The following is a 20,397-nucleotide window of genomic DNA, read 5'->3' on the forward strand; positions in this document are numbered from 1 at the left end:
AAATGAGTTAATGAGTGTGAAGGACTTGGAGCGGTCTTTGCACATACCAAATACTCAGTCAACATTATTTTTTCCTGTGGCTATTTCCAGGTAAAATGGGTGAGGACTTTTGGATCCATCACTTTTGGATGTTGTTTCTAAGCAAAGAGTGACAGGTGATGGCTGTGTTCAGAAAGCTTACCTGGCCCCAGGTGGAATGAGAGAGAAAGGGAGTGGTTGCAGAGGGACCAGCAGCAGGCTGTGGACGACCCTCACTAGTACTGTTGTGTATGTGGAGGACCATCTGGAAATGGGGCTGGAGGGGAGAGAGGGTCAATAATGGATCTTAGCTACTGAGGGGAGCACAGAGCCGGGTGGACATACAGGGAAAGAAGGTCAGGAGTCTGGGCCTGGGGAGTCGGAGGCAGCTGCAGCCCCTCCAGGCAAAGCTTGGTGGGCACTGCTGGGCAGGTATGTTGGAAGCTGGCTTCAGAGTCGTTGATGCTGTGGGGTACATAAGCTTGTTGGTCTTTAAAGGACTGTGTGTGGCTCCAGGGAGGAGGGAGCTGGCTTGTTGTGCCCTTCTGGTTTCAAACTTCTGGCATCAAGTGATCCTCCAATCTTGGCCTCCCAAAGTGCTGAGTTACTGGCTCTAGCCAGTGTTCCTCGCATTTTCATGCCCGTCTAAGAGGGTTTTATCAGCTTTTTTGGTTTAAACTCATACCAGCTCCAGAGAGAGCATTTAACACCTTCCTAACATGCCATTCAGCCTTTCAGAAATCTGAGTCCTCTGCAAGTCAAGCCAGTGAAAGGATTGTGTCATAAAAGAGCCCACCTCCCCAAATTACCTGTTTCTCACACACTAAAGCAAAAGAAAACCACAGGTTACCATCATTAATCCCAGAACTAATAACTTAAGTAGCAGGACTAGTCACTGATTTTGAATTTTATAATTACCAAGTTGTGCATAGCAGGGCATTTAACCGCATCCCATGCTTAGGACAGCCCTGGACAGCAGCAGCTGCTGGAAATAAATAAGGCAATACAGATGGTTCCCAGGTTAAGAAAAATATTGGTTGTATAAGTCTGTTCTTAAGTTGAATTTGTATGTAACTTGTAACCAGGTGATGCATTTACCTATGATCGGTAATAGCCTCCATTCATAAGTGCAAGTCATGTGTCAGTCAAATGTTTATAACTCACTGACTTACTCTACTATCCTCTGTTCATAAGTACGAATGGTATGTAAGTCAGATGTTTGTAATGCAGAGACTGCCTGTATAGGCTGTTTTTGTTGTTGTTGTTTGTTTTTTTAAGCCACTTACCTGGTAGAATTAAATCCCACCATTCTCATTCTGATGAATGGAGCAGGCTTAATGTATCATGGTACCTACTTTCCTGCTTCAGTGCAAGTGGACAGCACTCTGGTGTTGCTGAAATGATACTCATTGTATTAGTGCAGGACCAGTGTCCTCCTACTGTGCAGAAGGCAGTTGCATCTGTCCCCTACTGACAGGGAAAGGAGATATGCATTAGTGGGCCTGGCCTGTCTACCATGTCCCCAGATGCATGCTGTAGATCAAATGTGAAATTCTAATATGACACTCTCTGTGATTCTGAATGCCCCCCATCCCATATAGTTTATCCTTGGCTTTTATCAAATGTGGCTCCATCTTTGAGCTCTCGGCAGCCCTATGGCCCTGCATGGAAAGCATGTGGACGAAGCTGCCATTCTTGGCTTCCTGGGGCCTATTTCTGTGATTCGGGGTCTCCTGTGCCTGGGTATGGTGGCCAGCATGTCTGGCCACACCTTCACTTCCTCCCCATCTCTAGGTGAGTGCTGTCCGGCCCAGATAGAAGTCATTGAGACCTTCCACCTAAAGTTCTTCATCAGCTGCTGGCTGCAGTTCAAGCTAGCCATCTCCGACTTTCCAGGATGTGAGGTTTTTGCCACCAAACCAGGCTTTGACACTGCTCTGGGTAGATTTACAAGTATTTTGAGTGTGAAAATGGACTTGCAGAGAGTCTGCCATGTGGACGTGTTGGGTCTGCTGCACATTCAGCTCACAGCGGCCGTCTGTCTGGATGAGCAGGGGTTGTTAAGAGCCCAGCCCAAGGTTTAATTAACACCAGGGCCCTGGCCTCTGTAGCTCCAAATGGCCGCGAGGAGGGGCTGGCATCCTGAGCTGGGTCATGGCCTCAGCAACCATCTACACTGAGCAGAAAGGAGTTCAGAGGGGAAATCCCTGGATCAGAGTCCTCTTCTGCTGTTTCTGCCATTCTGCCTGTGAGTGTTGAAGCTGTTCCGTCTAAGCCTCCTCCCCCCTGAAATGGGGATGATGGGCCTCCTGCCTGCACGCAGCAAGTGAAAAGTGGCCAGTGTCGGTGCCGCTGTATCACGCCAACACCTTGTGCAGGAAACAGCCGGAACACGGACTGATGAATGTACAAGCTTGCAAGAGGTGAGGCCCCCCAGAAGTTCAGGAGAGCCGACCTACCGAGTAACCTCCCTCGTGGCTGCAGGAATGCTCCAGCTACCTCTGCAGCAGTTATTAAAACACTATACAACAGGTGTAGGAAGGCCTGGTACAAGGACTACGTGCTTAAGGATTGCTATGCTCTCTTTTCCCCAAGCTTTACTCTCACACCTGCACCACGAATTTTCAAGGCCCAATACCTGCTTACTAACGAGCAACCGATCTTATCTTGTTAGACCACTCGATTGCTTGAGGGCTTGTCTCCAGGCCGCAAACCAGCTTCTGGCCAGGAGATTGTCCTGCTCCCAGCGTTTCCCTCAAGAACCAGTGACTGTTCTTACAGGTATGGTTATCAATCTACTACAGGCCAGGAGTATCTTTAATAATTAATCAAAGATTGGCTGTACCACAGGCCAATGCATAACTGCTGCACAGCTGGGACACCAGTGGGGTGGAGCTGAGGTAGCAGCAGGAGAGTTATCCTGTGCACACTCAGTGTGCCCTGAGCCCAGGACCTGGCACAGTCCCACTGCCCTAGTTAGTCTCTAATGCTACCCCAGGAGGGCTGCAGGTTGTCCCTCTAGACAAGGGAAACCAAGGAGCAGCAAGAAGGCTGACTTGCTGGTGTGGCCATGGAAGGGAAACATCCAAGCATCCAGGTTCCAGTGTATAGAGCCCCCAAGGCCCTGCTTGGCAGTGCCTGTCCAACTCCAGACCAGTCATGGAGGCCAGAACAGGAACCCAAATAGTTATAGATCATGACTTCCTGGAGCCTCCTGCTGCACTTGGGGTTGTAGGCCATCCTGAGTCCACCCTTTCTCAACCTGCAGCCCAGTGTCAGGTGGTGCTATCTGCCATCTATTCTCCGTCGTTCTAGGCCAGGCTGGTCCTGAGATGCAGAGCTGGCTCTGGCATCATGCTTTGTCCTGCCCTAGGAGTGCCACTCAGAGGAGGATCTGGTGATTAGATGATTCTAGGACACTGAGGAAGACTGCTGGTCACAGAGAGGGTGTCCTGGCTGGGCCAGGGTCCCTGGATGTATCGGAATTCTCAAGCTATAAGAATAATAATAGCAGTGCATGGCTGAGAGAGGGGACAAGGTGGAATGCCTTGGGGAATTAGGGAAGCACCTCTCTTGGTCAACATGCACGGGCTGATGGACAAGCATCTGAAGTACATGAGCACGAGGAAGGCAGCTCTGGTGGGCACAGCCTCCCTCCCCAGCAGTCACTTCTCCAGAGCACAGGTCAGGGCTGAGGTGCCCTTCAGCTCCAGTCTCTATGCCAGCTAGACCTTTTGTGCAACCACTAGACCAGCTCTGAGGTCAAGGTCTTCAGTGACCTGGAGGTTCTGGAGAACTTGGAGGTGAGTAACATTCATGTGCATGAGTCAGAGCAGCAGGAAGGGCCAGGAGGGAAGAGAGGACATGAAGGGGATGTCCTGGGCCACCTCTCTTTAAAATTAAGAATAATAGCAACTCCAGATTCTCTTTAGACCATATGAATCTTTTACTAAAAAAAAAAAAAATGACAATTAGAATTTTTTTAAATGATATTCTCTTTCCTTTTCTCTTTCGACTTAACATCATTGCCTATCTGATCTATCAGGCAATTCCCCAGCTACAAGTTAAGCATGTGAGGGTGGCACTGGGAAGATGGTGTGTGTGTTCAGGGGGCGTGGGGAACGTCCAGTGTCTGGATTGAGGGAGGGACACTCTGCTCAGGACAAGTCCCCTATCGCCAGACCTCACTCCCCCATTGGGTTGGGCAAGGTTGATCTCTAAGGCCTGGATCCTGATAAGCCTAGAAGGAGTTCTAGGGCGATGGGATGAAGGAGTCTGTTGTCTTTCTGCCTGCTCCTCCTCTTTTCTTGCCACAGATCTGGCTCACTGGTCTTTGAGAGAGCCTGAGAGTACGTGTGTTGTGGATAAGGGAGGATGGCCAGTTGCGCTGAGGACTTCTGGAGGTGGGCCTGGGAACAGAGGTCCGGGCTGCATCTCAGAGAGCTGGCACTTGGTGATACTTCATGTTAGTTTAGCATTTATTAAGCAAGGAGAATTCAGTGGAGTAGAATTGTCCTTTCTTTATAGTCCTTCCTGACTGTACGCTGTCCGTAAGCAGTGCCCAGGTGTCACCATCTGCCTAGGTATGACTCAAGAAGTGGTGACCACCCATACCCTTTGGGTCCTGGGAGAGACAGCCATTGTCTTGGGCTGAAATAAGGGTGCTACCAGAGATGGGGTGCACTGAGTGGTACACCCCTGTGAGTTGCTCAGCCCCACTCATGGTCCCCCCACTGTCTACATAGCCTGCTCCCCCCACTGTCTATATCAGTGGTTCTCAACCTTCCTAATGATGTAATGCATTTCCATCGTGAGAAAGGGGTTGCGACCCACAGGTTGAGAACCACTGGTCTATGGTCTTCTCTCCCCAACTGTCTACATGGCCTACTCCCTCCACTGTCTGCATAGCATCCTACCCAAAGCCCTGGTCTCTCTCCCAGGTGAAATGCAGGTCCCATGTCATGCAGGCCTTTGAGAGGAGACTCCTTTGGGCTGCCCAACTTCATCACATATGAAGTTAGTGTGTCAGACCCTGAAGCTGGCAGAAGAGACATTGGACAGGTTCTGCACCTTGGTCTCAACCCCCACAGCATAAAGGAATGGTTGACTGAATGAGTGCTGGAGTTGCTCTGGAGATCCCAGCGTCAGGGGTTCCTGACTGTATGCTGTTCAGCTGTATGCTGAAAATCTGTGAAAGGAAGGCATGAACGGGTGGCCACCACTCATCTGGGGACAATTGCAGCGAGGCAGGGCCTGTCCAAGAGGAGCCCCAAATCTATATTCTTTGTATAAAATTTCCTGCCCTTAAAGTGTTGGCACCTGGCACTTACTGTTGTGAAGCACTGCCCATCTTGGGCTGGGATAGCCAGCTCCCCCATTTTGCAACCTCTGTCCTAGGGACCAGTTCAGTCTTGGGGACTGAGAGTCGTGTCTCAATTGTTTCCCTTGCACTGGTTCACACAGTTATTCATTCAGCAAGAACTCAATGATGTGTGGTTCTTGGAGGGAAGTTGCAGAGGGACACTCAGGGGAGAGCCAGAAAGACTTTCCTGGGCACTGGTGTTTATAGGGAAGTCTTGATGCTGAGCTTTGAGAAGCCAGTTACCCACCCACCTGTCATTCTACTGCAGGGTGAGCCATTACAGGTGCCCTGGAAGAAGAATGGTCAACATCCTTAATTTAAGCCACTCTAGTTGGTGTGCAGTCCTATCTCATTGCTGTGTTTTTCCATTTAACTGATTTCTTGAGATGTAGTCAATGTGCCAACAACCCACCCTTTTAAAGTGTCTGGCTCAGTGATGTTTAGAATATTCACAGACATGCACAACCGTAGCCAGAGAGAACTTGAGACCCATTTTCATTACCCCTTAAGAAATGTTCACCCTCCAACCGCACTACCTCCCCCCAGAATAGGCAATGTGTTTGCTTATTCTGGATGAACATTTCATAGAAAATGAATCATAATGTGTGGACCTTTGTGACTGGCCTCTTCCATTTAGCATAATGCTTTCAAAATTCATAGTGTTTCTCAATTCTCTTGTGTAGAAGTGGAATTGCTGGATCATATGGTTTAAATATTTAAATGTTTGAGGAACAGCCAGACTGTTTTCCAAAGCAGCTGCACCATTTTACATTCCTAGTAGCAGTATGTAAAGTTTCCAATTTTTCTACATCCTCCCTAGCACCTGTGAGTGTCCGTAATTTTTATTCCAGCCAACCTAATGGGTGTTAGTGATATCTAATGGCTCTGATTTGCATTGCTCTGATGGCTCATTTATTATTGAGTTATAGAAGTTCAATATGTAGTCTGGATATAAGCATCTAATAGATATATGGTTAGCAAAAACGTGTCCTATTCTGTGGGTTGTCTCTTCACTTTCTTAACTGAAATCCTTCAAAGGATGAAAGTTTTTAATTTTGATGGTGTCCCATTTATCTCTCCAGTTTTTCTCTTGTTGCTTATTCTTTTGATGTTGTATGTAAATTACTATGTTTGTAATTTGCATTTCCCTAGCAACTAATAATCTTGAACTTCTTTCTCTGTGCTTATTCAGCATTTGTATTAATACATCTTCTTGGGTGAAATGTCTGTTCTAAAGTTTTGCCTATTTTGAATTGCGTTATCTGGTTTTCATTGAGTCAAAAGTTTCTTATATGTTCTACATGTAAGTCCTTTGTCATATATATAGTTTTCAAATATTTCCTCCTAGATTATGATTAGCCTTTTTGTTTTCTTAACAGCATCTCTGGAAGAATACATTTTTACTGTGATGAATTCAGTTTGTAGATTTTGTTGTTTAGAATTCATGTTTTTAGTTTCATATTAAAGAAATCTTTTCCAAGCTGAAGAATATTAAGAATCTTTTTTCTAGAAGTTTTCTCTATTTAGTTATGACATTTAAGTCTATGACTCAGTCTAATTAAATTTTGTAGCTACTATGAGATATGGGTGGAGGTATATTATGTTGCATATAGATCTCCAGGTGTCCCAGCAACATTTCTTGAAGCACTATCCTTTCCTGTATTGAGTTGCCTTGCATCTTTGTAAAAATTAATTGTCCATCTACATGTGAGTCCACTTCTAGCCTCTCTTTTATTTGTGTGTCTTTTTTAATGCCATAAACACTTGATTTGATTACTTTTACTTTATAGGGCTTGAAACTAGTTGTGTAAGGACTTCCAACTTTCTCTTTTTGGTGAAGTGATTGGAGCAGAACGTAGTAGATGGGTCATTATTATATTCCACCGCAGATTCTGAAATACCCCGGTCAGTAACAAAGTTACCTCCTAAGAGATTGACTTCCTTAAAGAAAGAAGACTCAAACTAGCATTAGCAGCACTAGATGATAGAGAGAAAATGGAGCAAACCCTTCCATGTTCTGAGGAAATTGATTTTAACTTGGAATCTCATACCCAGCCAAACTATCAATCAAGTGTGAAAACAAAATAAACATTTTCTGAGACACAGACTCAGAAACCAATCAATAGGCCATCTCAGGGAAAATTTCTTCAAATATACATGCCAAACAGAACATGAATCCAAAAAAGAGAATACACAGTATCCAAGGAAAGCAGACCAAATCTAGAAGAATCCCCAGTGATAGGTATGTAGCAGGTCCAGGAATCAGCCAATCTATACCAGCGAGTCAGAGAGTCTGCAGAGGAAGATTGCAAGCACAAAAGGGAATTTTCTGAGGCAGTTATTTTCTTATTCTTCCATAGATACAGTGTTTATTTTCTAAAACTTATTTAATAATTTTTATTTATTATTGATATTCTACAGTTGGAATATTATAAGCATTTTCTCATTTATTCTGTTTGGTCTTATCTGTGCTTCCTTGATCTTGGTTTTGAGTCTGACATTATTTTGGAAAATTCAAGTCACTATTGCTTCATATATCCTATGGTTCATTTCTCTATTCTTCTCCTGGAATTCCCATTATATACAAAAAACCTTTTGTAGTTATGTCACAGTTATAATTCTGGCAAATCCTGTTGCTTTTTTATCTAGTATGATTTCTCTCTGCTTTTCACCTCAGAGAGTTTACATTGACATATCCTCAAGGTCACTGATTCTTCCTTAGCTGGTCCAATCGAACAATGAACTCATCAAAGGTATTCTTTATTTCTATAACAGCTTTAAATTTCTAGCATTTTATTTTATTATTTCTTAGAATTTCAATTTTTCTGCTTATCTGTGTTTTCTTGTTGTCTATTTTTTCCATTAGACCCCTTAGCAAACTAACCATTGTTAACTTAAGTTTCTGGTCTAATAATTACAACATTACTACCATGTCTAGGTCTGGTTCTGGTCCTTGCTCTGTATTTTCAGACCCTGTTTTTTTCTTTCGCTTTGTTTAGCATTTTACCTATTAGAATGCTTTGTGGATTTTTGTTGTTGAAAAGCAGACATGGTCAGCAGACCAGGTAAAGAAATTGTAGTATATAGGCCTTTAGTATGTGGTAGAAAGGTGTGGGGCGAATATAACCATCTATAATCTTAATCTAATCTATAATTAGGCCTAATCCTAATCCTAATCCTAATCTATAATTAGGCCTCAGTCTTTGAGTGAACCGGTGTCACTGGGCTATAAGCATTACCAGCCCTTCTCAGGTCCTTAATTGGTTTTTACATACAGGAGTTTTTTTGTTAATTATTTATTTTCTTTATAAACAATCATGTAATTTGCAAATAAAGACAGTTTTATTTTTTCCCACTCCAATTTGTATACATATAATTTTTTTTTCGCCCTCCATTGTATATCATTGCATTGGTTAGTATTTCTTGTAAAATACTGAATAGGAGTTATAAGAATAAACATCTTACCTCTTCCTGATCTTAGGGGAAAGACATTTGGTTTTGTACTATTAAGTAGGTATGATATTAGCAGTACATATATTTTGTAGTTGTTCTCTTTATGAGATTGAGGAAATACCCCTCTATTGCTTGTTTTATAGAAACATTTTATTGTAAATGTTGGCTGCTGTCAGTGCTTTTCTGTACCTATTTCTATATCATGTGAATTTTCCCCTTTAGCCTATTGATATGATGGATTGTATTAATTGATTGGGAAATGTTGAATAAGCCTTACACACTTGGAATGAATGAATCTCAATTGTTTATTGTCTAGGAGTCATTTTTATGCATTATAGGATTTAATTTTTAATGCATAGGTCCCTTTTATCTGTAGGGGATATATTCCTAGACTCCTAGTGCATGCCTGAAACTACAGACAGTACCAAACTTTATATATACTATTGTTTTCCCCTTACATGCATACCTATATTAAATGTTAAATGTAAGTCAGACAATCAGACTGCATAAGGTTACAATAATCACTAATAAGAAAATAGAGCAATTATAACAGTATATTGGAATAAAACTCATGTGGATGCCCGCTGTGCCTTCATTTGTTCTCTCTCTCTCTTTCCCCACCCCCACCACATCAACCCCTCTCTCCCTCTCTCCAAACCAGGAAAGAAAAACTATGGGTAAGAAGGGACTACTATCTACTATATATATACATTTTTTTTTTTTTCAGTTTTTGGCCAAGGCTGGGTTTGAACGCACCACCTCTGGCATATGGGGCCAGCGCCCTACTCCATTGAGCCACAAGAGCCGCCCCTATCTACTATGTTTTGTTGAGGATTTTGCGTCTATGTTTTTGAGATAGGTTCTGTAATATTCCTTTCTTGTAATGTCTTAGAGTGATTCTGCCTCATACAATGAGAAAGCAGAAAGAAAGTCTTCCCTCTGTTTCTGTCTTCTGGAATATTTTAAAGAATTTGGCGTAATTTCTTCCTTAACTGGTAGAATTCACCAGAGGAACCCTATGAGCCTGGTGGTTTATTTTCATGGGACACCATGAATTGTTAATTCCGCTGCTTTAATAGATATTGGTCCGTTGTGCTTCTCTCTGTCTCCTTGTGTGAGTTCTGGCAGTTTGTGTCTTTCTAGGAGTTAGTCATTTTCCCCTAAGTTATCAAAGTGATGGGCTTACAGCTGTTCATAGTTCCATTATTGTCTCTTTGATGTTCATGGCATTAGTACTGATAATGCTTCTTTTATTTCTGGTGAAAGATTTATCAATTTGTTGACCTCTTTTGAAAGAACCAGATTTTGGTTTCATTGATTTTCTCTATTGATATTCTGTTTGTATTTTCATATTTGTGCTCTAAATTTACCATTTCTTTTCCTCTGCTTACTTTGAATTTAATTTGCTCTTTGGTTTCTAATTTCCTAAAGTGACCACAGTGCCTTGCGTCTGAAGCTTAGATGATTGATTTCTAGACCTGTCTTCTTTTCTAATATTTGCATTTAATGCCCTAAATTTCCCTGAAGACACTGATTTCACTGCATACCACAAAATTTGGTAAGTTGGTTTCCCATTCTCTTTTAATACAAAATGTTTTTACATTTCTTGTAATTCCTTCTTAACTCACATATCATTCAGAAGTAGGTTGTTTAACCTCTTAAGTATTTGATAATTTTCTCACTATTCTTCTATTATTGATGTTTAATTCTATTGCAGTTTTGGAGCCCACAATATATTATTTCTTTTGTTAAGAATTGCATTAAGGTGCGTTTAGTAACCCAGAATGTGGTCTGTCTTTGTGAATGTTCCTCCTCACCTGGAGAAGAATTGTATTTTTCCCATTGCTCGAGATAAAATAGTCCATACATGTCAATTAGATCCAGCTGATGGACAGTGCTGGTGAGTTCCACTATGTCCTAGCTTATTTTCAGCCCACTAGGCCTATTCATTCCTGACTGAAGGGTGTTGAAATCTCCAGCTGTAATTATGGAGTCATCTCTTCCTCACTGCAGTTCTATCAGTTTTCTCTTGTGAATATTGATGCTCTGTTGCTAGACACATAACCATTATAGATGATTGTGTGTTCTTGGTGAGTTGACCTTCTTCTCATGTGATTGATGCCCTTCTTTATCCCTGATAATTTTCCTTGCTCTGAAACCTGCTTTGTCTGGAATTAGTATAGCCACTCCCTCTCTTTTGGTCAGTGTTACCATGGTGTTCCTTTCTCTGTCCCTTTGTTTTTAATCTGTGTATCATTATATTTGACGTGTGTTTATTGCAAACAACATATGATTAGATCGTGTTTGTTGCTCCCCTGTGGCAGTATCAGAGTTTTAATGGTGTAATTAGAACACTGATGTATAAGGTGCTTATTATAAACTTAATATCTACTATATTCGTTACTGGTTTTTTTCATTGTTTTGGTCTTCGTTCCTATATTTTAACTTATCTTTTATTTATATATGTTTATGGTAGTATGAAAATTAGTGGAATGTGTATGGAAACCCCTGTATGCACACCTCGATGTGTACATTGTTGCTGCATGTGTGGCTTGCCCGTATCACTTTGCTGTAGTGACATGCTGCATCATGATGAAGTCAGGGCCTTCACTGCACCCAACACTGGAGCAAGGCACATTGTGGTCACCAAGCAACTGCCCATCAGCCACTTCCCCACTCAGCTCCCACCCACCTCATCCCCTGAGGCCCTACTGTTCATCATTCTGTTCTCTGCTTCCATGTGTCCATGTTATTGATTTCCTACTTCAGAGAGAGAACCCTATTTACAAGTGAGAATATTCTGTATTTTATTTCTGTATCTAAGTTGTTCCTCTTAAGATAATGGCCTCCATTTCCATACATGTTGCTATCTTTCATGAGCCATCTATTCTTATAAATGTTTATATACCTATTTCTGTGTCTGTTGTTAATGCTTTCAGCTTTCATACATGTTTATCTTAAGTTTATTTTCACTAGATACAGAAATTTATAGAAAAAATACTTTTTAACTTTTCAGATAGTGCTTCATTTTCTTTTGTTTTCCATTATTTCTGATAGGAAAATGTCTTTTATCATAACCATTTTTTATGTGTTGTTATGTGTCTTTTTTTTTCTTGGCTTCTTTAAGCTTTTTTTCATTGTTTTTCAGTGGCTTAACTGTAATATGCCAATGTGTTGCTTTCTTTGTGTTTTTAGAGTTACTTCAGATACTTGGTTGCTATATTTTAATGGATTTGGGAAAAGCTTAGCCATTATTTTCTCCTGGTGCTTTCTCTCTCTCCCCCCACCCCCCTTCCTTTCTAGGGCTCTCATTAAAGGTTTATTAGAGTGCTTATTTGCCTATTTATTCACTTTTTTCTACTTTATTTATTAAATTATACATTTTTATGTGATATGGGCTGGTATTTCAGCACATATATACACTGTATAATCAAATCAGAGTACTTAGCAAATCTGTCACCCCAAATATTTATCTTAGTGTTGGTATTAAAATTTAAAGTCTTATCTTCTAACTATTAGAAATTATACAATAAATTATTATTAACTGTAGTCTCCCTATTGTGGTATAGAGCATTAGAACAAATTTCTTATATTTACCTGTATTTTGGTATCTGTGGCTTAAGTACTTCCTATACCCCTTTCACCCTCCCTTCCCAGCCTGTAATGACCACAATTCTGTTTGCTACTTCCATGAGCTCAACTATTTTAGCTTCCATATACGAGTGAGAACAACTGGTATTTATCTTTCAGTACCTGACTTATTTCACTAAATAGAATGTCCTTGAGGCTCATCCATGTTTCTATCAATGACAGAATTTTATTCTAGTTTTATGTCTGAATAGAATTTCATTGTGGGGGGGGTGTGTGTGTGTGTGTGTACATATATACCACATTGTCTTTATCCAATCGTTTTTTTTTTGTTTTTTTTGTTTTTTTGTTTTCATAAACCATTTGACACATTTTTATCAAAGTGGTTAACATAGCCTTTCCGGCGCCATCTCAGTTACTGTGCCAAAACATTTACATTCCACATTTACCAAGTTTCGCAAATACCCCTGTAATATGCACCACAGGTGTGATCCCACCAATTCCCCTCCCTCTACCCACCCCCCCCTTTCCCTCTTCCCCCTATTGTTAAGTTGTAGCTGGGTTATAGCTTTCATGTGAGAGTCCCAAATTAGTTTCATAGTAGGGCTGTGTACATTGGGTATTTTTTCTTCCATTCTTGGGATACTTTACTAAGAAGAATATGTTCCAGCTCCATCCATGTAAACATGAAAGAGGTAAAGTCTCCATCTTTCTTTAAGGCTGCATAGTATTCCATGGTATACATATGTGGATGCTTAGCCTAGTTGACTCCCTATATCAGCTATTGTGAATAATACTGCAGTTAACACCAGGTGCAGATATCTCCTCGATATACTTCTTTCCTTATCTTTGTAGTGGGCTTACTGGACCATGTGGTTGTTTTAATTTTAGTTTTATGAGTCTCAGCAAAGATTGCCTGGGAACATTAAGAAGCACAGGCATCAGAAGCATACAGGAGCTTCAACCTGGCTGGATAGAGGCATCTGTTACTTGGTTTCTCCACAGAGAAGATAAAATGGTGGGTAGATAATCACACTTTGAATAGATCATCTAAAAGAGAACATTGAAATTCCACAGAGAAGTGACAGGAAACCCCTACAGCAAACAATATGAGGGGTGTGTGGCAGCTTTTTCAAGAGGAAAGGTGGAGTGGTTGAAAGGCTCCCCAGTACAGGGAAAGGGTAAGTGGGAGCTCACCAGTGGTTCACATTTCCACTGCAGACTCCTGCAGTCCTAGCCATGGAAGATCCCTCAGATAGTCACAGGCCATGGGGGTAATATAGGGAGCTGCCTGGGGGAGTTCATACTGGGTCTCATACCTCCATCCAGTATGCTAGGAAGCTAAATCAAGGCACCATATTGCAAGCACAGATCCTGCTAGACCATCTTGCCTGAGGGCTCAACAGCCCCTGTGTCTCCTTATCCTGGAGCCCCAATGACATCTACCACCTAGGCCAGTTGTTGACACCAAGGCTGCAGTGAGAGCCATTGGCAATGACCTTGCTGCTGGCAGCAACAAAGGCACCACGTGCATCTAGTGCAGTGAACTCTCATTGCTGGGACTAAAGCACAAAAAGAGGATAGACTCCCATCCAACCCTGTGCAGCTGCTTCCATCAAAACAACCTCAGGCTTGTAAGGAGCACAGCTTCAGCCCAACCACACTGCCCACAGCTAGGCCTTCTTCTGAGGACCTGGAACCATCTCACCCATGCCTGACACAGTCAGCACCTACATGTACTACTTGGGTGCCTAGGATGGGTCTTCTAGGCCCAGCTCTGTACCCCCAGGCCCTGAACACACTATTTGGGTGTCTAGAGACCACCTAGCCCAGGCCACTACTCATGGCAACTGAGCATTGTCTACCCAGCCTGTCATTATCGCTACAGCTAACAACCACCCACACATGCCATCTCCAGGACTGACAGCTCATTGTGGCCACTGACAATAGCATTATAGACTTCTTGGTAGCCAGAGGGTTTTCCTCTCTCTGCTATTGCCATCACTCACTCCTCAGGGCCCTGAGAACTCAGCCACCTGCCCAGTCTATCACTATTAGCTCTTGAACCAACTACCAGGAAGCCCAAGAATCAGCCTGACCAGACTTGCTAACATTGATGCCCTGGGTCCCAAGGATAGGCATACTGCCCACTGAAAATGTCATGTGGAGACTTTATTATTACATGTACCAAGAATCAAAGCTGTAGTACTTTGCCATGTATAATAAGCATAAATTTGCCTAATAATGCCTAAAATTGAGGGAAATATAAGGATGTGCATTATGCATGGGTAGTATGGCTCAGGAGTTGGGGAGCACAATGGGCCTTCCAGGACTGCTATGCCTTTCCATATGGGCCTACTGGGTTCATGGGATTCCAGTCTGGAAGATACAGGATCTGGGGAAAGTATGCTGAAGCAGCCTCTACAGAACACTGCAAATAGGGAACTGGTGAGGTGGGCTGCAGCCATGCAGAGCAAGGGCCAAGGCCCGGCTGTGTGGAAGGGACCTGGAGCCCTGTCCCACGAACCATATACATGGCCATCTTGTCCACAGCCCTTGACATAGGGATCCAGGGAGATAGGGAAGCACCAGCCTTCACAGAGCAGACACCATGGGAGGACAGTGTAATCTGCATGTTTACCAGAGAAGTACCAGCCCTTCCCAGATAATGTCTTTCCCAGCCAAGAGCTGGCCACTTTCTGAAGGGGTATTTTCCTGAAAGTTCAGGCCTAATACATGGGTTCACACTCTACATAGGAGCACATTATACAAGGCAAAATATAGTAACCAACACCATAGATATTTTGTTCAGGATTAACTCCTCCCCTAGGAAAGCCAATTTAAAAAATTAAAAGACATGACTGTTACACCAGATGTGCACATATCTCATAAAGACAAACATGAAAATCATAGAAAACATGATACCTCCAAAGGAACACAGTAATTACTCAGCAACAATACTTCAATCAAAAAAAGAATTTGTGTGGGATGGTGCCTATGGCTCAGTGAGTAGGGCACCAGTTCCATATACCGAGGGTGGTGGGTTTAATCCTGACCCTGGCCAAACTGCAACAAAAAATATAGCCGGGCATTGTGGCAGGCGCCTGTAGTCCAACCTGCTTGGGAGGCTGAGGCAAGAGAATCACCTAAGCCCAAGAGCTGGAGGTGCTGTGAGCTGTGACACTATGGCACTCTTCTGAGGGCAACAAAAGTGAGACTCTGTCTCTAAAAAAAAAAAGAATTTGTGAAATCTAGAAAAAGAATTCAGATAATGATACTGCAGAAATTCAGTGAAATACAAGAGAATACAGAAAAACAATTGAAAGAAGTCAGAAAAACAATTTGGGATATGTGTGAGAAATTTAACAAAGATATAGACAGAAAAAAGAACCAAATAGACATTCTAGAGCTGAAGAATTCATCAAAAGAAATAAAAAATGCATTTGAAACCTTTGATAGCAGATTAGATCAAGAAGAAAGAATTTCAGAAGTTTGAAGACAGATCTTTTGAAATAGCTCAGTCAGACAAAACTAAAGAAAAAAATAAAAAAATGAACGAAGCCAACATTATATATGAGATACCTTAAGGCAACCAAATATCAAAACTTTGATGTCCCACTAGGTGAAGAGGAAATAAAAAAGTGTTAAAAACGTATTCTACAAACTAATAGCTGAAAACTTGCAAAGAGTAGCAAGAGACTGAGACATCCAGAAACAGGAAGGTGGGAAATCCCCACACAATAAAAATCCAGAATTCTTCTTCATAGCACATTATGCTCAAACTACCCAAAGTCAAAGACAAAGACAAAAAGACCTATGCCCCCTTTTGCATCTTTGGAGAATATGATCTGTCACAGCAAAACTGAGGGACATTTTGGCTGCCAAAGGACTCTGTATAGTAAATTGAGGAATTAATCTCATGGTGGTTGAGGACAACCAGCTTGTAGGGAGGAAAGTCTTTAGACTTGGCCTGGAGGCTCAGGGGAACGCTTGAAGGTTTGTGAAATAGGAATGAGCTTTGGGGAAGGTATAATTTGATGCTGCTTGGGGAAAGGATGAAGAAAAGAGAACTGAGGAGCTCAGTGCCTGTGAAACAAGCCACAGGCACCTAAGCCGGCAGATTCGAATCCAGCCTGGCCTGCCAAACAATGATGGCTGCAACCAAAAAACAGCCAGGCATTGTGGCGGGTGCCTGTAGTCCCAGCTACTTGGGAGGCAGAGGCAGAAGAATCGCTTGAGACCAGGAGTTAGAGATTGCTGTGAGCTGTGATGCCACAGTACTGTACCCAGGGCAATAGCTTGAGGCTCTGTCTCAAAAAGAAAGAAAGAAAGAAAAGAAAAGACAAGAGAACTGAGGGATGGCAACACATAATATGGTTGTCTCAGCTTGTGTGCCTCTGGGACCCCCAGGGTCGTCTTCATCTTGGGCCCGGGCTCATTCCTACATTGATATTGTTTTTCGATCTATCCATGTCTAAGTTAGTGCTTTGCCATCTCTAAGAATTTTGTAGTTTTTTGTTTGTTTGTCTTTATTTTTGATTTTGGTGGCATCATGATTTTCCATTAATGGCCCACTGAGGGTTTGGGTTCTTTCTTCCAGAGTATTATCAACTACTACAGTGCCTTATGAAATGTTTTTTATTTTGTTATGAAAGATGTAAACATTGGCTGAAACTGGGTGCTTTGTTTCAGATATATTTTGTGATTTTTAACTCTGAGATGTCCATTTTACTTGGAACTTTATTTTTTCTAATTCTTCAAGGTCTAGATTGAAGTCTAGTTCTTCCAAAACAAATTTCTATTTGCTTTTTCTATCTGCTGGACATAGTATCAAACCTGGCCTGTGTTAAGTTTAGTTTTGACTTAAGGTTTTTGTGCCATATAAGTAGTAGGAATTCTTAGGGGGATATTTCATGTTCTTGTCATCTAGTAGGGGGTCAGGCAGGCAAGCATTCTTACTGTCTCCTGTGCTGGGGTTTGAATTTCCATTTAACACCTGCAGTTTTGATAAGCACACTCTGGAGCCTTTGCCAGGGCCGTGAAATAGGTAGATGCTGGTGCCGACCTCACTAGGCCAGACTCTGTGTGACTGCCTGCAGAGGGAGCCCCCAGCACTGCCTCTTCCTGGCTGCAAGACTTGGTAAGATCACTTAGCCTTACTGTGACTCAGTTTCCCCTGGGATGGAGACTGTTACAGCACCTATCCTGCAGAGTTGTGCTTAGGATTTAGCCAGCTAAGCCATGAAAAGTGCTCAGCCAGGGCCCGGCCTCCAGTGGGGTCTCAGTGACCTTGAGTAGGTATCATCACTGAGGACTGGGGGGTGTCATCGGCTACAGCAGTGGTTCTCAACCTTCTTAATGCCACGCCATTTAATACACTTCCTGTGGATCGTGACCCACAGGTTGAGAACTGCTGGGCTACAGCATCGAAATCCCTGTGCGCTGTGACAGGAAGAGCGCAGGCTTTGCAGGCAGAGATCTGAGCCCAGGGTCCAGCCAGCCCCGCTGCTAGCAGTGTGACTTGTGCAGTCACTTCATTTATTCCTTTGCCCATCTCTCCATCCCAAGCTAATTCTTGAGTGTTTCTCTGCCTGGACATGATGCAGTGCTGGGGGCTGTCAGGATGAGGCAGTCCCCATTCCTTCCCAGACAGTGCCTGGAGTCTCTTAGGGAACACAGGTGCAGGACCCTTAAGGGGAGGAGCAGAGGGCATCTGTTGTGTCTGGAGGCATTTTTGGATCCATCACTTTGGGGGAACTCTTGGCCAGGAATGCTGCTACACATCCTATAATATTCAAGGCATCCCCACACCTAAGTATTTAAAAAGGAATGCATGGCAGGGGTCCTCACTGGTGAACGGATGGTGTCAGGGCAGACTCCCCTGAAGAAGTGACAGTGGATGAATCCCGTAGGTGCTATGTATGGGAGATGGGGGATGGAAGTGTTCCTGACACAGGGAACAGCCTTGCAAAGATGAGAGAGAGAGCAGAGCCCTGGAGGAACTGAGGAAAATTCATTGCTCCTGTGATATAGTGTGTGTGCATGTGTGTGTGTGTGTGTGGTGATGGGTGAGACAGAACATGGGAAGCACAGGTTGCAGGGACCAGTGACCAGTGCTGACACTCAGCGGCCAGGCCCAGGCCCTTGACATGCACTATCTCATTGAATCCCTGCCATTACTCTCTAAATGTGGTTATTTTTCCCTTCATACAGATGGTTCAGAGGAGTGACCCAGCCCTGATGCTTTTGTTAGCACACAGCCTGGCACATGGAAGGCACCAACACTTACTAGGACAGGCACAGAAGAAGGGCTCAGGCCGTGTTTGTTGGTGAGCGAGTGAGCAAAGGAGGAAAGGCTAAACCAAGGACAGACCTGGGAGTCCTACAACAGAGCTGGGTTAGAAAGAAATGACTGTCCCATGAGGCCTGCAAATTGTGGCAGGGCCATTCCTGCCACTTAAACAAGGTGAGACTGTCATGGACACCCAGGTGTGGTCGGGCCATGTTGCTGCACAGCCCTCTTGGTCCTGCTTGCCTTTTGATAGACAGCCTGCAACCACAATGCCCTTTCCCCGTGTTGCCTGCATCCTGGCTCCCTGTCCTATTACCTCATCAAGGAAGGACACAGAACTGGCCACACCATTGCCCTGGGATCGTGTGAGGATGTACACAGTGACCTACACTGTGCCTTCTCAGAGTGAAGTCTTTGAGACCCACAGCAACCCAGGAGGAGTCTAAAAGTACAGGTTCCTGGCTGTGTGTGGTGGCTCATGCCTGTAAGCCTAGCATTTTGGGAGGCTGAAACAGGAAGATCACTTAAGGTCAGGAGTTCAAGTCCAGCCTGAACAAGGGCGAGTCCCCATCTCTACCAAAAAATATAAAAATTAACCAAGTGCAGTAGAACACACCTGTAGTCCCAGCTGTTTGGGAAACCATGGAAGGAGAATCTCTGTGAGAGAAAGAAGAGAAAGAAGAAACGGCTGGCTGAGGCGAGCAGAGCTCACTGTCTGGCTCTCTTGGTTCCTCATTACAACCTTCCTGCCTCTCATCACAGAGGTTGAAAACATAAGATGTCTTCTAATAAAGAGAAACCTGAGAGTGATTTCACACTTTCTGGATGATGTGCTCCAAGAGTGTGATTCTGGAACTTAGGCAGCTGTCTTGTGACCAACAGGCAAGAGAAACCAGAGGTCGACAGGGTGACAGTAGAGGAGTAGAAGGGTGAAAACAGCCTGAGACCACAAAGGTGGCTGAGCCTCTTAAACTATAGAGGGTGCAAAAATACATACATACATGTTTTAAGAAAGAAAAAAGTACATTGAAATTTTAATACTCAGAGTATACCAATAAAAGATAAATGCAAATTACATTTGACTTTTGCAATCGTAAGAAGTGCTCAGAGTGGCCACCAGCAGCGTCCAGACACTTCTGATTACAGCAAACTGCAGCCGGAACAACACCACGCGAAGTGTTCGATTGTATCACTGCTCGTGCCGTTTCAGTTTCTTCCATGTCCCACCAGTGTAGCTGGCTTTCCGCAAGACACCACACGCCTTAAGTTCCCCATACTCACACCTCCATTACCGTTGTACCTCCACAGTGTTCTTGAATTGCAGTTATCACTTCTGAATGGTCTTGTGCTCCTTGAACAACTGTGCTGCTGCCATTTTCTTTGACTCTCCTGCCTGTCCCATGGTGATGCATTTGATGTCATGTTTTAGCGAACATCACACTACACATTGCTACCATGACTCAATTCAGCTTCAAAAAGCATTACATAGATAACATCCATTCAAATGTGTACACAAGGTTTGGACTCCTCCAGTGTATCCACACCTTTATTTTGTAGGAAAAAGTTAACTTCTGCCATCAAAGCCACTTCTGGAAGGGCATGCTGTTACTTGCAGCCAAAGGTACCCTAAGCGATCTGGTCCTCACTGTAAAGCAAGGGCAAGTCTTCCTCACAGGGAATGGCA

The 20,397-nt window shown here is 43.2% G+C and overlaps 1 long non-coding RNA gene across 1 annotated transcript in view; it reads left to right on the top strand.

Annotated features, from left to right (window-relative positions):
* LOC128591773 (uncharacterized) overlaps positions 1–19,774 on the top strand; it is a 47,216-nt gene extending 27,442 nt beyond the window's left edge. The window contains exons 7-9 of the long non-coding RNA XR_008381655.1: positions 1,813–2,441; positions 3,334–3,821; positions 18,635–19,774. This is a non-coding gene — a long non-coding RNA (uncharacterized LOC128591773). The remainder of the gene's footprint in view (positions 1–1,812; positions 2,442–3,333; positions 3,822–18,634) is intronic.
* The last annotated feature ends 623 nt before the right edge of the window (positions 19,775–20,397 follow it).

Source organism: Nycticebus coucang, chromosome 8, assembly GCF_027406575.1.
Source record: "Nycticebus coucang isolate mNycCou1 chromosome 8, mNycCou1.pri, whole genome shotgun sequence".
Taxonomy (NCBI): Eukaryota; Metazoa; Chordata; class Mammalia; order Primates; family Lorisidae; genus Nycticebus; species Nycticebus coucang.